Below are 14,484 nucleotides of genomic sequence, written 5' to 3'. Positions count from 1 at the left end.
TGCTGGTATTAAAGGCGTGCGCCACCACCGCCCGGCCTGCATGAGTGACTCTTAACTGTTAGTTTTCTCTGTTAGGTAGTTGTTCCAAGAGGTAAACATTGCCAGAGGAGTCTGAAATAAACAGTGCCTTATTTTACACCAAAATTACAAATACCGAAGGTGGTCTCAGCAAAGCACGCCAGTCGCTATTGTCCCTAACACTTGGATTATTTTTTTCACTCCGAGGTAACTAAATTGCCACACCAAGGCCCCTTACTTTGCGCCCCCCCACCACCACCACCACCACCACCGTAAGACCATTCGGTCAAAGCGCAGGTTGTAAACGTGTATGTCCCTCCATCAGTTGTTGTCAATGCACGGAGACAAACTAAGTCTTGATTCCTCACGGAGGGCTCAAGGTTTTGGGAGTCTTCCCAGTTGAAAAAGCTTTGTCTCCGAGATCGCTCTGCTCGACGAGCTCCCTCCTTCCAGTAGGAGGTAGCGTTACCCTCCGCCGCAGTCGGGAGGCGGCGGAGGCTGTCACGTGACCCCGCAGCCTCAACCCCACCCCACCCCCGTCTTGCGGAGATTTGCCTTACGTACGCAACGTCATGACGTAGCACGTAGGGGCTGGCTAGCCGCCATCTTGCTTCTTTTTCTCGCTCGCTCTCACCCTCTCAGGAGGTAGCGAAAGTGCTTTGGCGGTTTGTACGGCGGTGGCTCGGGCTTTCGGGACCGAGCGGCCCTGTGGACGGTCTCTCGAGGCAATCTCCCCTCCCCTGCCCCTGATCCGTCCCGGGCGAGCCCCTTGGAAGCGCGCAGACTTGGTTCTCAACCCTGGCGGGTAAGGAGAGCGAGGGCGTCCGGACCGTGAAGAGGCCCGATGGAGGAGGGAGGGAAGGCACGGCCGCTGGAGCCAGGCCTGGGGGCCCACGGCGACTCTCCCTGGGCTCCCGGCGTCGTGCTGTCCGCGGAGATCCGGAGCGGGGCTCGTCGCCCATGTGCGCGGCGGGGCGGCCCTGCGGTGGCCGAGGGAGCCTCCGCCCGCGCGGGGCCTGCGCGCGCCGTTTTTCCACGGCGTGGAGGACGGTGCCCGTGGCGGCTCCGAGCGCTCTTAGTGCCTGCGGATGCTCCTGTGGTGATGGCTGGCGTTTGCAGCCAGCGGTGTGTAGTCCAAGGCGGTCGTAGAGGCTCTACCGGGACCCAGGACCAACGAACCCCACTTCCGCTGGGGACAAGCTGAACAACTTCTTGGAGAATTTGAGTAGTCTTTTCCTCCCGCTAGGCCGCTCCAGCCCCGCATTTGTGGGAATACGGCTCGGCTGCTGCCTGATTTTCAGAGAGAGCGTTTAGTATCACTGGTTGCTAGAGTAGAGACCCTAGTTAAGACCGAAGAAAAATAGCATGGGAGCCAGTGAGGACTCTTGCTTGATTTTTGCATATAAGGACCGCTCTGATCTCTTTAAAGGGATGTATATTTGTTTGAAGTGTGTTCAAGATCTTTGGGGTGGGGGGATCCAACTTGCCTAGTAATTCCTGACTCTTAAAACTACCCGGATTTCCGCATTGGCTGGTCTTCAACCTCGGTTCATAAATTCATACCCCAGCAGGATACTTAGAATTGTACAGTAGGCGGCCCTCCTGTTAGGGTTTCTCTTTGGGAATGCACCAGAAGAATCGGAAGATGCTTGCTTCATCGAGTGCTCAGTAGTCAATTCCCGCTAATAGACGTTACAGAGAGGGTGGTATGAAGCGGCCACCACGTATGACCTCTAGCATTTTTTAAAAGTAGATTTAAGCTTCCATGTTGGTTATTAAGATGCTGCTTTGGCTGGAGCCATTTTTAGGTGTGTGTCACAGATGCACTGCAGCATCTTTTCTGGCTGGCCCCAAATGCGTTGATTCTCCAAAAATTAGAAATAGATTGAGTTTGCATATAGTAAAGAAGTTTTTATATGATTTTTCTGGGATCAATTTGTCAAAATAAGTTGTTGGGTTTTGGGGGGTTGGTCTGTAGATGTGTGTGAATGAATACATAGAATGCTGGCTGATCTCTCATTACTTAACCTCTAACAGTATGCTCTCAAGACCTTTATATACATTATCCTTTTTGATCCTAGTCTTTGAGGAAGGAGCTCTTATACTTGGTTTACAGATGAGGACAAGATATTTGAGAGATCGAAGTAATTTGATCAAGGTCACAAATTTGTAGTGGTACTGTAGTCAAAGCCATACTTTCTAAACCCAGAGGGGATGCTCTGAACTATCAAAAGTGTTCATTTGGTCTTGTACATTTATAATTGTTGCTAAAATAAGGCACATTTTTAACTGGTACTTTTTCTTTAGCTTGCATTGGGTGTTTGAACATTGTTACATGTGAAGGTTAAAATGCTGCCAGATGTAAACGTGGGCTATATCTGTTTGATGTCATAGGAAGACTAGGGGAAGACAGAGATGGGCTTGAGGCCAGCCTAGGCTGCTTAGTGAGACCCCTGGTGAATGTTCAGTTTCTTTTTGTTTTTGAGAAATGATTGTGAGACCATCCCTTCATTTATAAACTAAAGATGATATCAGTACCTCTCAGGCTTGCTGTAGAATTTAAGACTGAGTGATGCTCTTGTTACTGTGGTTAGTGCATAGTAAAAGGACAGCTAAAGATGAAGGGAAAGCAGGAGAGTACTGGAAGAAGAAACTAGTGTTCAAGCAGTATAATCTGTTCTCAGAGTATCCTAAGTCTTTGGATCTGTAAGTAGTGTCTTTTTCCTCTTCCACTTCTCTTTACATTTACATACTGCGCTTTATTTCATAAGACTTTCTCCTTTGTGCTCTGTATAGTAAATAACCCTGGCATCAGTTCTAGCTCAGAATGAAGTGCAGAATTTCTTCAATGTCTGTGAATATAATACTGTTTCCTTGAGTTTGTGCACTGCCCTCAAACCACCACTTCCAGTTATTAGTTAGCTAGGTGGTAGCTTTTTATGTAATTTATGTCATTCTGATATCTTTTAAGAGTTCATCACTGATAAAATGCAAAAGAAGTCAATTACATACATGTTTAGGAAACTGAATCCTCTTGTATGGGGGGATGTTTGTTTTGAGACAAAGGCTCTGGCCTCAAACTCAAGAGATCCTCCTGTCTCAGACTCCTGGGTGCTGAGATTAAAGGTGAGTGCTACCATGCCCAGCAGAAAGCATCCTACAGTGAAAGCAGCCTGCAGTTAATATCCAAGTTCTGACCAAAACACTGACTTCAGAAAAGCAGGACTTGTTTGTTGCCTTAGAGTGGAGTGACACAGTGATTATGTGTTAATTGTTGCTAAGAACTCTGAGTTAATGTTACTTTCCCGAGTCACAGCACTTTTAGGTCAGTGATGTATCAATCAGAGCTTCTTTGTGGCTTTAAGAATTCTTTAGAGAGTCACTTGTGTTTTCCTTTTAGAGCTAACTATAAACTTGTCTTTGTACCACTTACCATTTTATTCTAGAGTTTAGCAGCAGGACAGTCATGTTTAGGAGCCTGTGTCTATTTGCTAGAAGAGCCAGTGAAATGAGGTTATTACTGAAGTTCAACAAACAACTTTTGTTTCATTGGCAGATATTGGCATATATTACCTAGGATACTAAAACTATTACTGCCAGTGTATTGGATTCATCCTTAGAGGCACTACTGGATGCTGAATATTAAAGAAAGGCCCAACTAGCATATATAGAGAGCATTGCTTGTATTTTTAAAAACTGTTATCCAGGAAGCCAGGTCATGGAAGCTATCTTTAATCCTAACACTGAGGCAGAGGCAGGCTGAACTGTATGAGTTCAAGGACAGCCAGGGCTATAGACACAAAGAAGCCCTGTCTCACAAAACTGCTATCTAGGAATTTTTCCCAGTTAGTCTTCCTTTCCTGGGCCTTTTCCATGGTTCTCTCACTTAGCTTATATGGTGGGTGTCATAGTTTGTTTACATTGAGTGGTTAGAAATACCAAAGTTTGCATCCTCAAATAAGGTTAAGTGAGCCAGTACTCTTTGTGAGGCTGATTTGCATCACATTTTTCTGGTTTTATTTGAGACTGGTTCTAACTGGCTTAGAAGTCATTGTGTAGACTAGGCTGCCCTCGAACTCACATATTGGCCTACTACCTCTGCCTCCCCAGAGCTGGAATTAATGGCTTGTGGCCCCATAGCTGGCTTAATTTTCAGAGGCATGTGGCTTTGTTTCTTATTACCAAGATAGTCTTGAAGAATGGTTAGAGTTACCAAGAGCAGGAGGCAGAACTCTCTTGAGTTCCAGGCTTCCCAGGACTGCATTAATAAGGTGTGTGTTAGTGGGAGTTGCCATAGAACCAGAGAGAGCTTTTGTGTGGCACCCATGAGGCTTAGGTTTAGTCCCTAATACTGCCCTTCACACCACAGAAAGCTTTTTTATAATTTTAGGATTAATACCTGAGGATGAAAATAAAGTCATGTGATAAACTAGAGAAAAGTTGGCATAGAAAAAATCCACTCACAGAAAAATATATCATGTCTGGTTAATTACAATAAAGGAAGACATTATGGCTAGGAGATAAAAATTGTGGGGCAGAAAAAGTGACTCAGTGGGTTAGTGTGCTTGCTGTGAAAGCAAGAGAACCTGGGTTCAAATCTTCAGCACTCATGAACATCCATTGCTACACTGGCCTGTAACCCAGAGTCGCCTGCTCCCAGTTCAGTGAGAGACTGTCTCAAAAACAAGGTAGAGAGTCTTAGAAGACTCCTGACAGTTTCTGGTCTCTGAATATAGGCACATCCACACAAATATCAATAATTGTAATTTTCTTACTGTGTGTGTGTTTGTGTGTGTTCCTAAGTTTTACGCCATAGCTCAGAGCTTGGCCTCAAACTCCTTGGCCTCAACCTCCCTGGTGCTAACATTACGGGCATTAGCAGTCATCCTTGGCTGAGGTTTTTGAGTGTTGTGTTTGAGGCAGAGGTTCATTATAATCCACATCCTCCTGCCTCAGCTTTCCAAGTACTGGGGTTACAGGTGTGTTCCAGAGTTAGGGTTAGTCAGTCTTGCACATGCTTGACAACTATTCTACCTTCAAGCTATATCCTAATTCCTATTCCTTTTTAATAATTGTTGAGGACTCTACCCAGCCCTAGGATAAGACTGTTTGGGGAGGTGGGGCACTACTGTAAACTTTAGAGGAGGATTCTTACAACACTAGAAAACTCTTGAGTTGATTGTTATGATTACCTGGCTAGTAAGTTTTGGCTTTGTCTTCAACCCATGTGTTAATACTTTATTTCCCCATTTCCACGCCCTGACCCCACCTGTGTCTCTTTGTGTATTCAAGTTGCTTCAGATTTGTCACCCTTTTAAACCTCAGGCTTCAGAGTACTGGAATTACAGGTGAATTTACTTTTAATTAAGTAAATTTGAAATTAAAATGTACTGATTATTATTTGGTGATAAGTTTTTTAACCATCTAATATGTTTTAAAATAAACATGTAAACTCTTAAATTCTAATCTGTGGACCACTTCAAATTAGCATTCTACCAGTCTGTCTTTCCATCCATTGGAAATAACTGCTATAAAAAATGAGTGGTGGATAAGATCAAGCAGCAGTTGCAGGTAATGAAGGCCAAAAGTGGTTAAAAGCCTAGAATGGAATAGATTAATGAAACAGGAAAAGACAGCGGTGCAGAAAAGGATGTCAACTAGTCCTAACAGGTACTTGACAATTGTACTAGGATGTCAACAAGAGAATTACGAGAGTGATTAAGCAAAGCTGCTACAGAAATGGGGCAGAAGGGCATAATATAACATAGTATGATTACTAAAGTTCAGTGTAAGAAACATTTCTTAAATCTGTGGTAAACAGCCTCTGACTGAGGTGACATATCCTAGGTGACCCCAAAAGACTTTAAGTCAAGTACTGGGGGTGGAAGGTTAAGAGGCAAGGTGGTGAGAAGAAGTAATGAAACCTTGAGTTTCAGGTGCTTCAATACTTGAACTCTGAACTGTAAGTATTTGAACTTAGGTTTAGTTCTTTTCAGTTTGTATCAGCTGTCAAGTTCAGGTCTGGTCTCTTGGCTTTATAAAGAGACCATTAAATGTGTTCTCTATCCTTTGAACTTAATATTCTGTGGTACCACGTGTCATCAGTCTTGCCTTTATTTATTTGCCTATTTATTTTGGGGATTTGGAGGCATGTCTCTCTGTAGCCATGGCTGTCCTGGAATTCACTGTGTTGACCAGGCTGGCCTCAGTCTCACAGAGATCAGCATGCCTCTTGTCTGCTGGGATCAAAGGTAGGGGCTACTGTGTCTAGCTTTAGGCATATTTAAAGTACAATCATGGAAGATTAGGTTAAAAACATCACTCTGGCAGACAGGCGGGTGGTGCTCTGTGAGTTTAAGGCCAGACAGGTCTTCAGAGAATTCCAGTTCAGGTATGGCATACATATTGTGAGATCCCATCTCAAACAAGTCACTAAATTTTGAGTCTGAAGAAAAGAGATAGTAAATTCAGTCTTCCTCTTTCCAGCTGGTAATTTATAAGTACAGGACTGCTGTTGTGGTTCTGTGGTCAGTGCACTACACAAAGGTACTAGGATGAAAAAGATAACAAGAATTAAGTGTAGCCCATCTTTCAGTTATGTGATCTTTTAAAGATACCAGCTTCTGGCTGATAGAACTCTAGTTATTTCCAGAAAGATACATTTTCCTATTTATTCAGAGGCTTTGTAGAGGCCTTTAGAACATCAGGAACAGGCTGGAAAGATGGATCAGTGGCTAAGAACACTTGTGCTTTTACCAAGGCACCAGGTTTGATTCTCAGCATCCACATGGTGGCTCACAACTGTCTATAACTCCAGTTCCATTTTTAATGCATATTAAAGATGTATATTAAGGCCAGGCAGAGGCTGGCCTATGAATTTGAGGACAGCCAGGGCACAGAGAAACCTTGTCTCTAAGAAACCAAAACACCCCCCACTCCAAAAATAAGATGGATATTATAACTTACTAAATACTTTTAGTATAAATGAAAAATGATGTGTTAAATACTATGTAAGAGCATTTTAAGAGTTATTATTTAGCTAAGTAGTCACGGCACATCTTTAATCTCGGCACTCAAGAGGCAGAGGTAGGCAAATTTCTGTTTGAAGCCAGCCTTGTCTTTCTTAGTGAGTTCCAGGACAATACTGAGAAACCTTGTCTGAAAAACAAAAGCAGAAAGAGTCCTTATTTAATACAGTTTTATCTTCAAACATTTTATTTGAATTCAAGTTTTGAGTTTTTTCAAAATATGGCTATTGTATGGTAGTCTAATTCAAGAGTCTGCTTTGAGAATTTAAATTTTTTAGATCAAATCAAAGAAGCGTAGTATGGGAGGTCTAGAATACCTGTTGAAAGTTAGGAAAGTGGATCATACAAATATTAGTTTAAAAGTGGGGAAAGAAAGCTGAATGCTTCTTCATGCCGGGGAGAGAGTGAGTCTCTGCTGGCCTCAGGTCATCCTGGGCTACTTAATAAGTGACTTTCTCTTAAAACAAAAGTCAAAGAGCATTTCTGGTCAGGTTGTAGAAAGACAAAACATCTTCCAAGGCAGGAGGAGTATTCTGACACTTTGAAGATGAAAAAGGAAGATGTCATGTAATATGTATGGCAAATTTGAACATGGAAAGAATGAAAGAAAGTGTAAGGGAGGAATGCACACACTCTTTAAGGTTTGAAGATCAACATTTCAATGATATTGGAAGAGTTACTAATTTAGGGGAAGGATGCTATCCTTAAAATTTCAGCCCCTACTTTAACCCTTTGGTTATGTGGAAGATGGAGAAGGAGGATGCGCATTGTAAAATAATTCTTTTTCCTCATAGCTTTCAACATTTTGGCCCTCCCTTTACTGAGGTCATCTCTCACTGATCTCATCAGTTCAATCTTGTTTGACTGGCCAGAAAGCCCCAGGGAGCCTCCTGTCTGTCTCCTCAACACTGGCATTGAGGTGCTCCACCTCACCCCCACCTCTGCATCCCAGTCCTCATATTCTCATTCATGTTTGCAAAGTCCATTTTCCCACCATGCTTTCTCTCTCCAGCTCTAGGACAGGGCTTTTTAACCTTTCCACATGTCTGTCTGTCTGTCTGTCTGTCTGTCTCTCTCTCTCTCTCTCTCTCTCTCTGTTTCTCTGTCTGTCTGTCTGTGGTCCAGGCATATGAAATATACAAATTAAGTATTTAGTGATTATGGATTTATTTTAATACAGTTCTTTTCGTATTTTACTTTTTAAAGATTAAAAACTTTACAGATGATTGGGGTTTTTTTTTTGCATAAATAAGTTTTGTTTAAGTGTTTGATTTGCCGAATGTAAAAATCTTAAACATTTTTCAAAGATTGACTGGTACAGCGCAGAGAATGACACTTTGCATGTCAGAAGTATGTTAAGGACTGTCTTAGAAATTTGTAGGAATTGTATTGTAAACTGGAATGAGCTTGACAAAGCCATCAACTTGAGAAGCAATTTTAAAATCGAGCAGTATAGCATAATACAGTCTGAAAGTAAACTAATTAGATACATCCTGAGGAATATTGTTTTCCATAATTAAACCATTACATTTCTATACTAAAACAAAAAACGCTATATATACAGTAAAACACTGAAATTCATAGCACACAGGCTTCACCAGTATTAACCAAGGTGTTACAGGCTGCATTGTGGCATGGCATAAGGGTATACCCTGTGAAGTTGTCCACACATGGTTGAGTGTTTCCAGAAATGCTTTGGATTCATTGTAGGATTGCAAATTCAGAAGCCCTTTACTGTTAACTACATTTTATGTTATGACCCACATAAGAAGCTGATTCTTTCAGCAGTGGTTTGTTTGGTTTGACTTTTGTACTAAAGATTTACTAGCTAGATTGTTTTTCTAATTATGAAGGGTTTTCTCTGTCCTGGAAACATAATTCCCTTGTTCTGTTTGAGTTGTGGTCTCATAATCCAGGTTGGGCTTCAACGCTTGATACCCCTGCTTCCATCTTATAAGTGCTAGGATTATAGGCATGTACCACCATACCCAGCAATGTTGTTTCCAGTTATGACCTGACAGTTATTTGTATTACACCTTGTTTTTTAAGAATGATAGTTTTTAATATTTTAGAGGCCATCAACATATTAGCTTTGCTATTATAGAAAAAATGTAATTTAAAACCATTTGATGTTTTCTATACAGAGAAATGAACCCTTGAGATGGTGGACAGGGCAGTTGCTCTGATCTGATCACTGCATACTATGTGTGTATATTTTATATATATCTCACATATTAGTGAGTTGCGACATCATGCCTCAAGTATATATTTGTGTTAATTAAAATGTGTAAAATTGTAGGATATCAATTACTATTGGGTGCAATGGGAGTAAGACCTTAGAAGGTGGGCAGTATAATAGCTTGCTTTTTTACTTGGCAGCCACCTGTGATTGAGAGGTTGTGATTGGAGGTAGCCATAGTCAATCTTTAAATAAGATGTATATGGTAAGGTATTTCCATATCCCAAACTGGAAGTACCATAATAACATTAAAACTTTATTCCACTACCATCATTTCTTTTCAGAGCTCTTTTTTCTAAGAAGCTGGTAGATTGTTTTTATGTGAGTTATATATATGTCACTCCTGGATATCCCCCTCCCCTCACCCCCACAGACACACAATGAAGAAAGTCAGGGGAAAAGGAAAAGGTGCCCAGCATATAGGCATAGGTAGGGAGAATTCATTTTGCTTGTTTCCTGGATTCCCCTTTGTAGAAACAAGCACAATAGCAAATGCTGTGCTTTGCCAAAGTTATTTCACAGTTCTTGGGTTATCTGGTTAATTCTGAAAATGGAGAATGGCATGATTTTATTTTATAATAACTTTCACAGTTGAGCATTTACAAAGTTTATGATCGGCCTAGGTTATAAGCTGGCCAGGGCGGAACCTGCCGTAGAACTAGCCAAACTTTGACTTTAGTATGATAAGTTCAGTAGAATAGTTAAAATCCCAGATCTGTACATTAGTTTTTATTTTATTTTATTTTGGTTTTTCAAGACAGGGTTTCTCTGTCCTGGAACTCACTCTGTAGACCAGGCTGACCTTGAACTCAGAAATCCACCTGCCTCTGCCTCCCCAAGTGTTGGGATTAAAGACATGTGCCACAATAGCACATTAGATTTTTATTAATGCAGCAATGTATAAAGAAATTCATGTTTGTGCGGAGATAGTTTTGGAGGCTCTGCCTGTGAAACCCGGTTTGGTTACCCTTCTCTTGGCCATAGGCAATCCTCCTGCCATAGCCACCTGAGTATCTAGGATTATAGACTCCTGCCACATGAGAGGAAATTGTGTTTCTAAATTGTGGCTATATAGTTATTCTTAAATACTTTAAAGGGCTGAGATCTTATCTTATGGAAGCATTAATATACTGTTGCTCTTTCAGATATGGTTATGATTTCATTTGTTGTGTCTGCTTTCCAGCTTTATCCAAGTTTTAAACAAGAGACAGAAAAGAATAAGATACAGCAGATTATCCAGGCCACGTTGGTCATCCCCTAGGACCCAGGAGATTCAGATAACTCCTGCTCAAAGCAAACTCTATAAATGGCCAAGTCCTCTAACATAATAAAGTGGCTGGTGTACATAACGTGCCTGTCTGTAGTCCCAACACTTGGGAAATAGAAACAGGATTGGAAGGTCAGAAACATCACCTACATAATGTGAAGGTGAGACCAACTTAAACTGCATTAGACCCAGTTTCAAATAAATTAGCATGATGTCACATATAACCAGTACATGGCTCTCATATATCATTAGATGACTTACCACATCTAAACAATGTAAATAGTTACACACGGTATTGATGTTTTTTTGTGGCTTTTTAAGAAAGGTGTTTATAGTTTTTTGTTTTTTTTTTTTAATATTTCCTATCAAAATATTGGTTTGTGGGTTCTGTACTTCATTCATATCATAAAGTGGTTTTCCACTTTTTTGTATTTAGGGGGTTCTAAGCCTGGCACTTGAGTAATGCTTTCAAAAACAGAAGATTGAAGAATTAAATAACTTTCTAGGTTTATATTTCGTGAATACCTTGAAACTAGGCTGGCTTGGGGTAGTGAATGTTAGGTCATAATTAAATTTGACATTTTAATTAAAATTGTAGTAATAAAATACTGTCTTCTAGACTTAATACACCAGTCATTCCCTGCCCCCAATATAAATTGTTGGCTTAAACAACAGAAATTTATTTCTCAAAGCAATGGAGACTGGAAGCCTAAGTTGCTAGCATGGTTTGTCTTTGTCTTGCTTCCCTTCTTACACATGAGCGCTTTCCATTGTTCTCCCACAACAGAGAGAAAGAGTGAGTGAGCTCTCTTGTCCCTTATAAGAATGCTGACCTGTTCATGACTTTCATGTCATCATCTGCGTTTCTAAATACCATCACCTCCGGGTTAGGGCTTCATAATTTAAGGTTACACAAATTCCTCTTATAATCTGTGGCGCTTTTTATGTTATTTCACTTGAAAATGACATTTTCTGTGTAGGTGCGCATGTTTATTTAATGGATGCTCACTCAGTGCTCATAATGATTTGGTGTTTTAGATTGCAGTACATTGTGAGGAAGAAAGCATCAGCTACTTACAGTCTCTTTAACTTTAATAACATGTTACTTCATTTTAAATGTTTATCTCCTTAATGAAAATTGTAATAACATTATCTTGGACACTTCTTTTGAGGCACACCTGAATTAATATTGATACCATTGTTTTCAAGCTTTATAAGGTTTTTTGGGCAATTTTCTTCATTTATAAATTTTAATCATTTAGACTTTTAAGTACTTCTGAGACCCAGTCTGGTAATTTTATATTTTGCATGCCAAAACCTTAGCTTTTTGAAAGGTGGGTCCCAAAATACATTGCTAAATTAGAATATAGTTCAATAATGTGAGAATTTAATACCAAAGTTTAGTGGTGTTTAAGACAAGAGATAAGAGAAATACTCTTAGAAATTGAGGGAGAAGAACGTATTTGTGGAGAACATGTCACCTTTTTTAAGTCCTTACAGGTTTAAGAGAGAAGTAAACTTTGCCAAAGGCTTCAACACCTCGGGTGCTGAGGCCGCGTGTGCTCTGCCACTCAGACTTTTCTCTGGGGGAGCAATGAAGAGGGGGAACATACACACACTTGGTGGGTGAAGCAAGGCTCTAACAACTTTGCTTTTTCTCTTACTCCTTTATATATCACCTAAGACAAAAATTCTCTACATAAGATCACCTTATAGCTACAAGTTACATATTCTCCAAAAAAAAAAAATCACCAGAAAAACGTATTCTTCAAAAACAGATTAAAATCATTACACTGAAGGAAATTACATGATGACTGACTATATATTCTTTTGAAACCCAAACCTAACTGAACATTTTCCATCTATCTTTCCACAAATTCATCTTAACCCAGAGCAATAATTCTTTTGTCATTGATTAACAATTTTAAACATGTCAGCTCTATTGTAGCTAATTTTTCTGTTAGCTGACAACAGTTTCATTTACCAAGAAACCAATTTTTTTTACATATTTTTTTGAAACCTTACATAGCTAAACTATCATCTGTTCTATCTTCCCATGGTGCACACTAAAACCTGTGACCACATCCTTAGATCACAAGATTAGCGAATTCAACCTAGAACAAATGAATGTTTTCTTTGCTTATTAACTTGTCTCAAACCTCTGTTCCTTTCTGCAAGTACCACTGTGTGCTTACAGTGCTTGAGAGGTCACTTTGCTCCCTTCTAGCCTATGCAGCCCTCACTACTCTACAGAGAAGGGCACAGTCTACTCTTGGTTCTTCGTTTCATCTTCCTGGCAAAGCAACTTAAACCATCTCCTGAATCTGTCAACCACACCAAATTCCTAAAACTATTTAAATCAAGTCAGGAATTCTGTAAAATCAGTTCATTTAAACACCATTATTTTATAGAAGTTCATCTTCATATTGATCTGCAGAAAATTTGCCCAGTAGATTGGGCTATCTTCCTGAAGTGGTCACATCTGACCACAGGCAGTGGGGGTCTCCCCGTGTCCATTCATACCATGCTAGGTACAGGATGGTTATAGCAATGATAAACAGCAGAAGGCACAGCAGAAGCAATTTGGTGATTAATCCCCCCACCAGGGGGGCTGCTTTGCCTCTCTAAGGTACACCCATCACAGTTTTGCAAAACAGTGGACTATTTCCAGGTACCTCACTTGCTCACCACTGCTCCTCCAGATGGTGTCCACCAACACTTTATTTTTCTAGAAAGTTAAAAAATGGTAGAGAATGTCCACATTTCTTTATCCAGGTGTCCTGCCTGTAACTATTTTACCTTATTTTCTTTGTCTTCTGTGTAAACATTTACTTCTGCATACATTGACACAATTTTTATGTGTTTGCTTTTTAATATCTAGGTCTAAACACTGTAGTCTCTGAAAATCATATTCTTATGTCAATAATTTTCTGAGAGTAGTTCTTGAATTTGATTTAGTAAATGAAGGGGAGGGAAGCTTGGTTCTTTGTACATAACTCAGTATTGTTGCTGACAGTGGTTCTGGGGTAGTTGCTGAAGTCACCAGTCTCCTTTGCTTTCCTCTCTCATTCCTTTCTGTTAGTGCTGTTGGAACATGCCTGAGACAATCTCCCAGTTGTAGTGGCTGGTAAGAACCAGAGGTTCTGCATTCAAATGCAGCTTGAACACTGTCTTCACATTTGCTTTTTATACCTTTGCAGTCTCAAATTTCTAAGCTCTTATCTCTGCTTAGTGCATGAGGACAATGTATTTCCTGGTCACGATTTCTTTGTGGTATATGGTAAGCACTGAGTAAGTATTTGTACGACTGTAGGGTTAAAACATTTGCTCTTGAAGCTCTGTCTAGAAACTTACATGATATTTTAGTATATCAGCAATTAGAAACTGTCTCAAAGATTGTAGTTTGAAGGAATTTGGGGTTTTTGGGTTTTGTTTTCTAATTTATATTTTGACAAACTGCTTCCCAAATTTCATTTATATCTTTTGGAAACCAGCTACTTTCTTTAAAAACATCTGTTCCCCCCCTGTATACCCCATTTATTGTCTTATAAAATTTTAGGCAAAATGTTTGTTTATTTTTGGCTAAAATCTGTTAGAAAATAATATACAGTTGTACAAAATCTAGAAAATACATATGCACCATATATAATTTCAATGGAAAATGCCATTTTTACTGGGTTTTCTCAGTCAGAACCTCTCATTTTAGACAGAATGGTTATTTTTTAATGCTAAAAGCAGGATTGGGGTGGGCGGCAGTTATTTAAAAAATGTTTTCACAATTGAGTTCTTCAGGTATTTAGGGACCTTAGTGTGAATGATTGTGTATTATTGTTAATATTATACAACTATAGAGGCCTTCTTAAAAATATTTTTATTGCCAGGCAGTGGTGGCGCATGTCTTTGATCCCAGCACTTGGGAGGCAGAGGCAGGC

General features: G+C 40.1%; 1 protein-coding gene across 14 annotated transcripts in view; it reads left to right on the top strand.

Annotated features, from left to right (window-relative positions):
* The first annotated feature begins 593 nt into the window (after positions 1-593).
* Positions 594-14,484, top strand: part of Prrc2c (proline rich coiled-coil 2C) — a 68,976-nt gene continuing 55,085 nt past the window's right edge. For all 14 annotated transcript variants that reach the window (XM_021176192.2, XM_021176181.2, XM_029483393.1 and 11 more), the window contains exon 1: positions 594-823. The gene's annotated coding sequence lies outside the window, so the exon portion shown is untranslated. The remainder of the gene's footprint in view (positions 824-14,484) is intronic.

Source organism: Mus caroli, chromosome 1, assembly GCF_900094665.2.
Source record: "Mus caroli chromosome 1, CAROLI_EIJ_v1.1, whole genome shotgun sequence".
NCBI lineage: Eukaryota > Metazoa > Chordata > Mammalia > Rodentia > Muridae > Mus > Mus caroli.
Note: the sequence above shows the minus strand (reverse complement) of the source record. Positions and strands in the feature narration are given on the sequence as shown.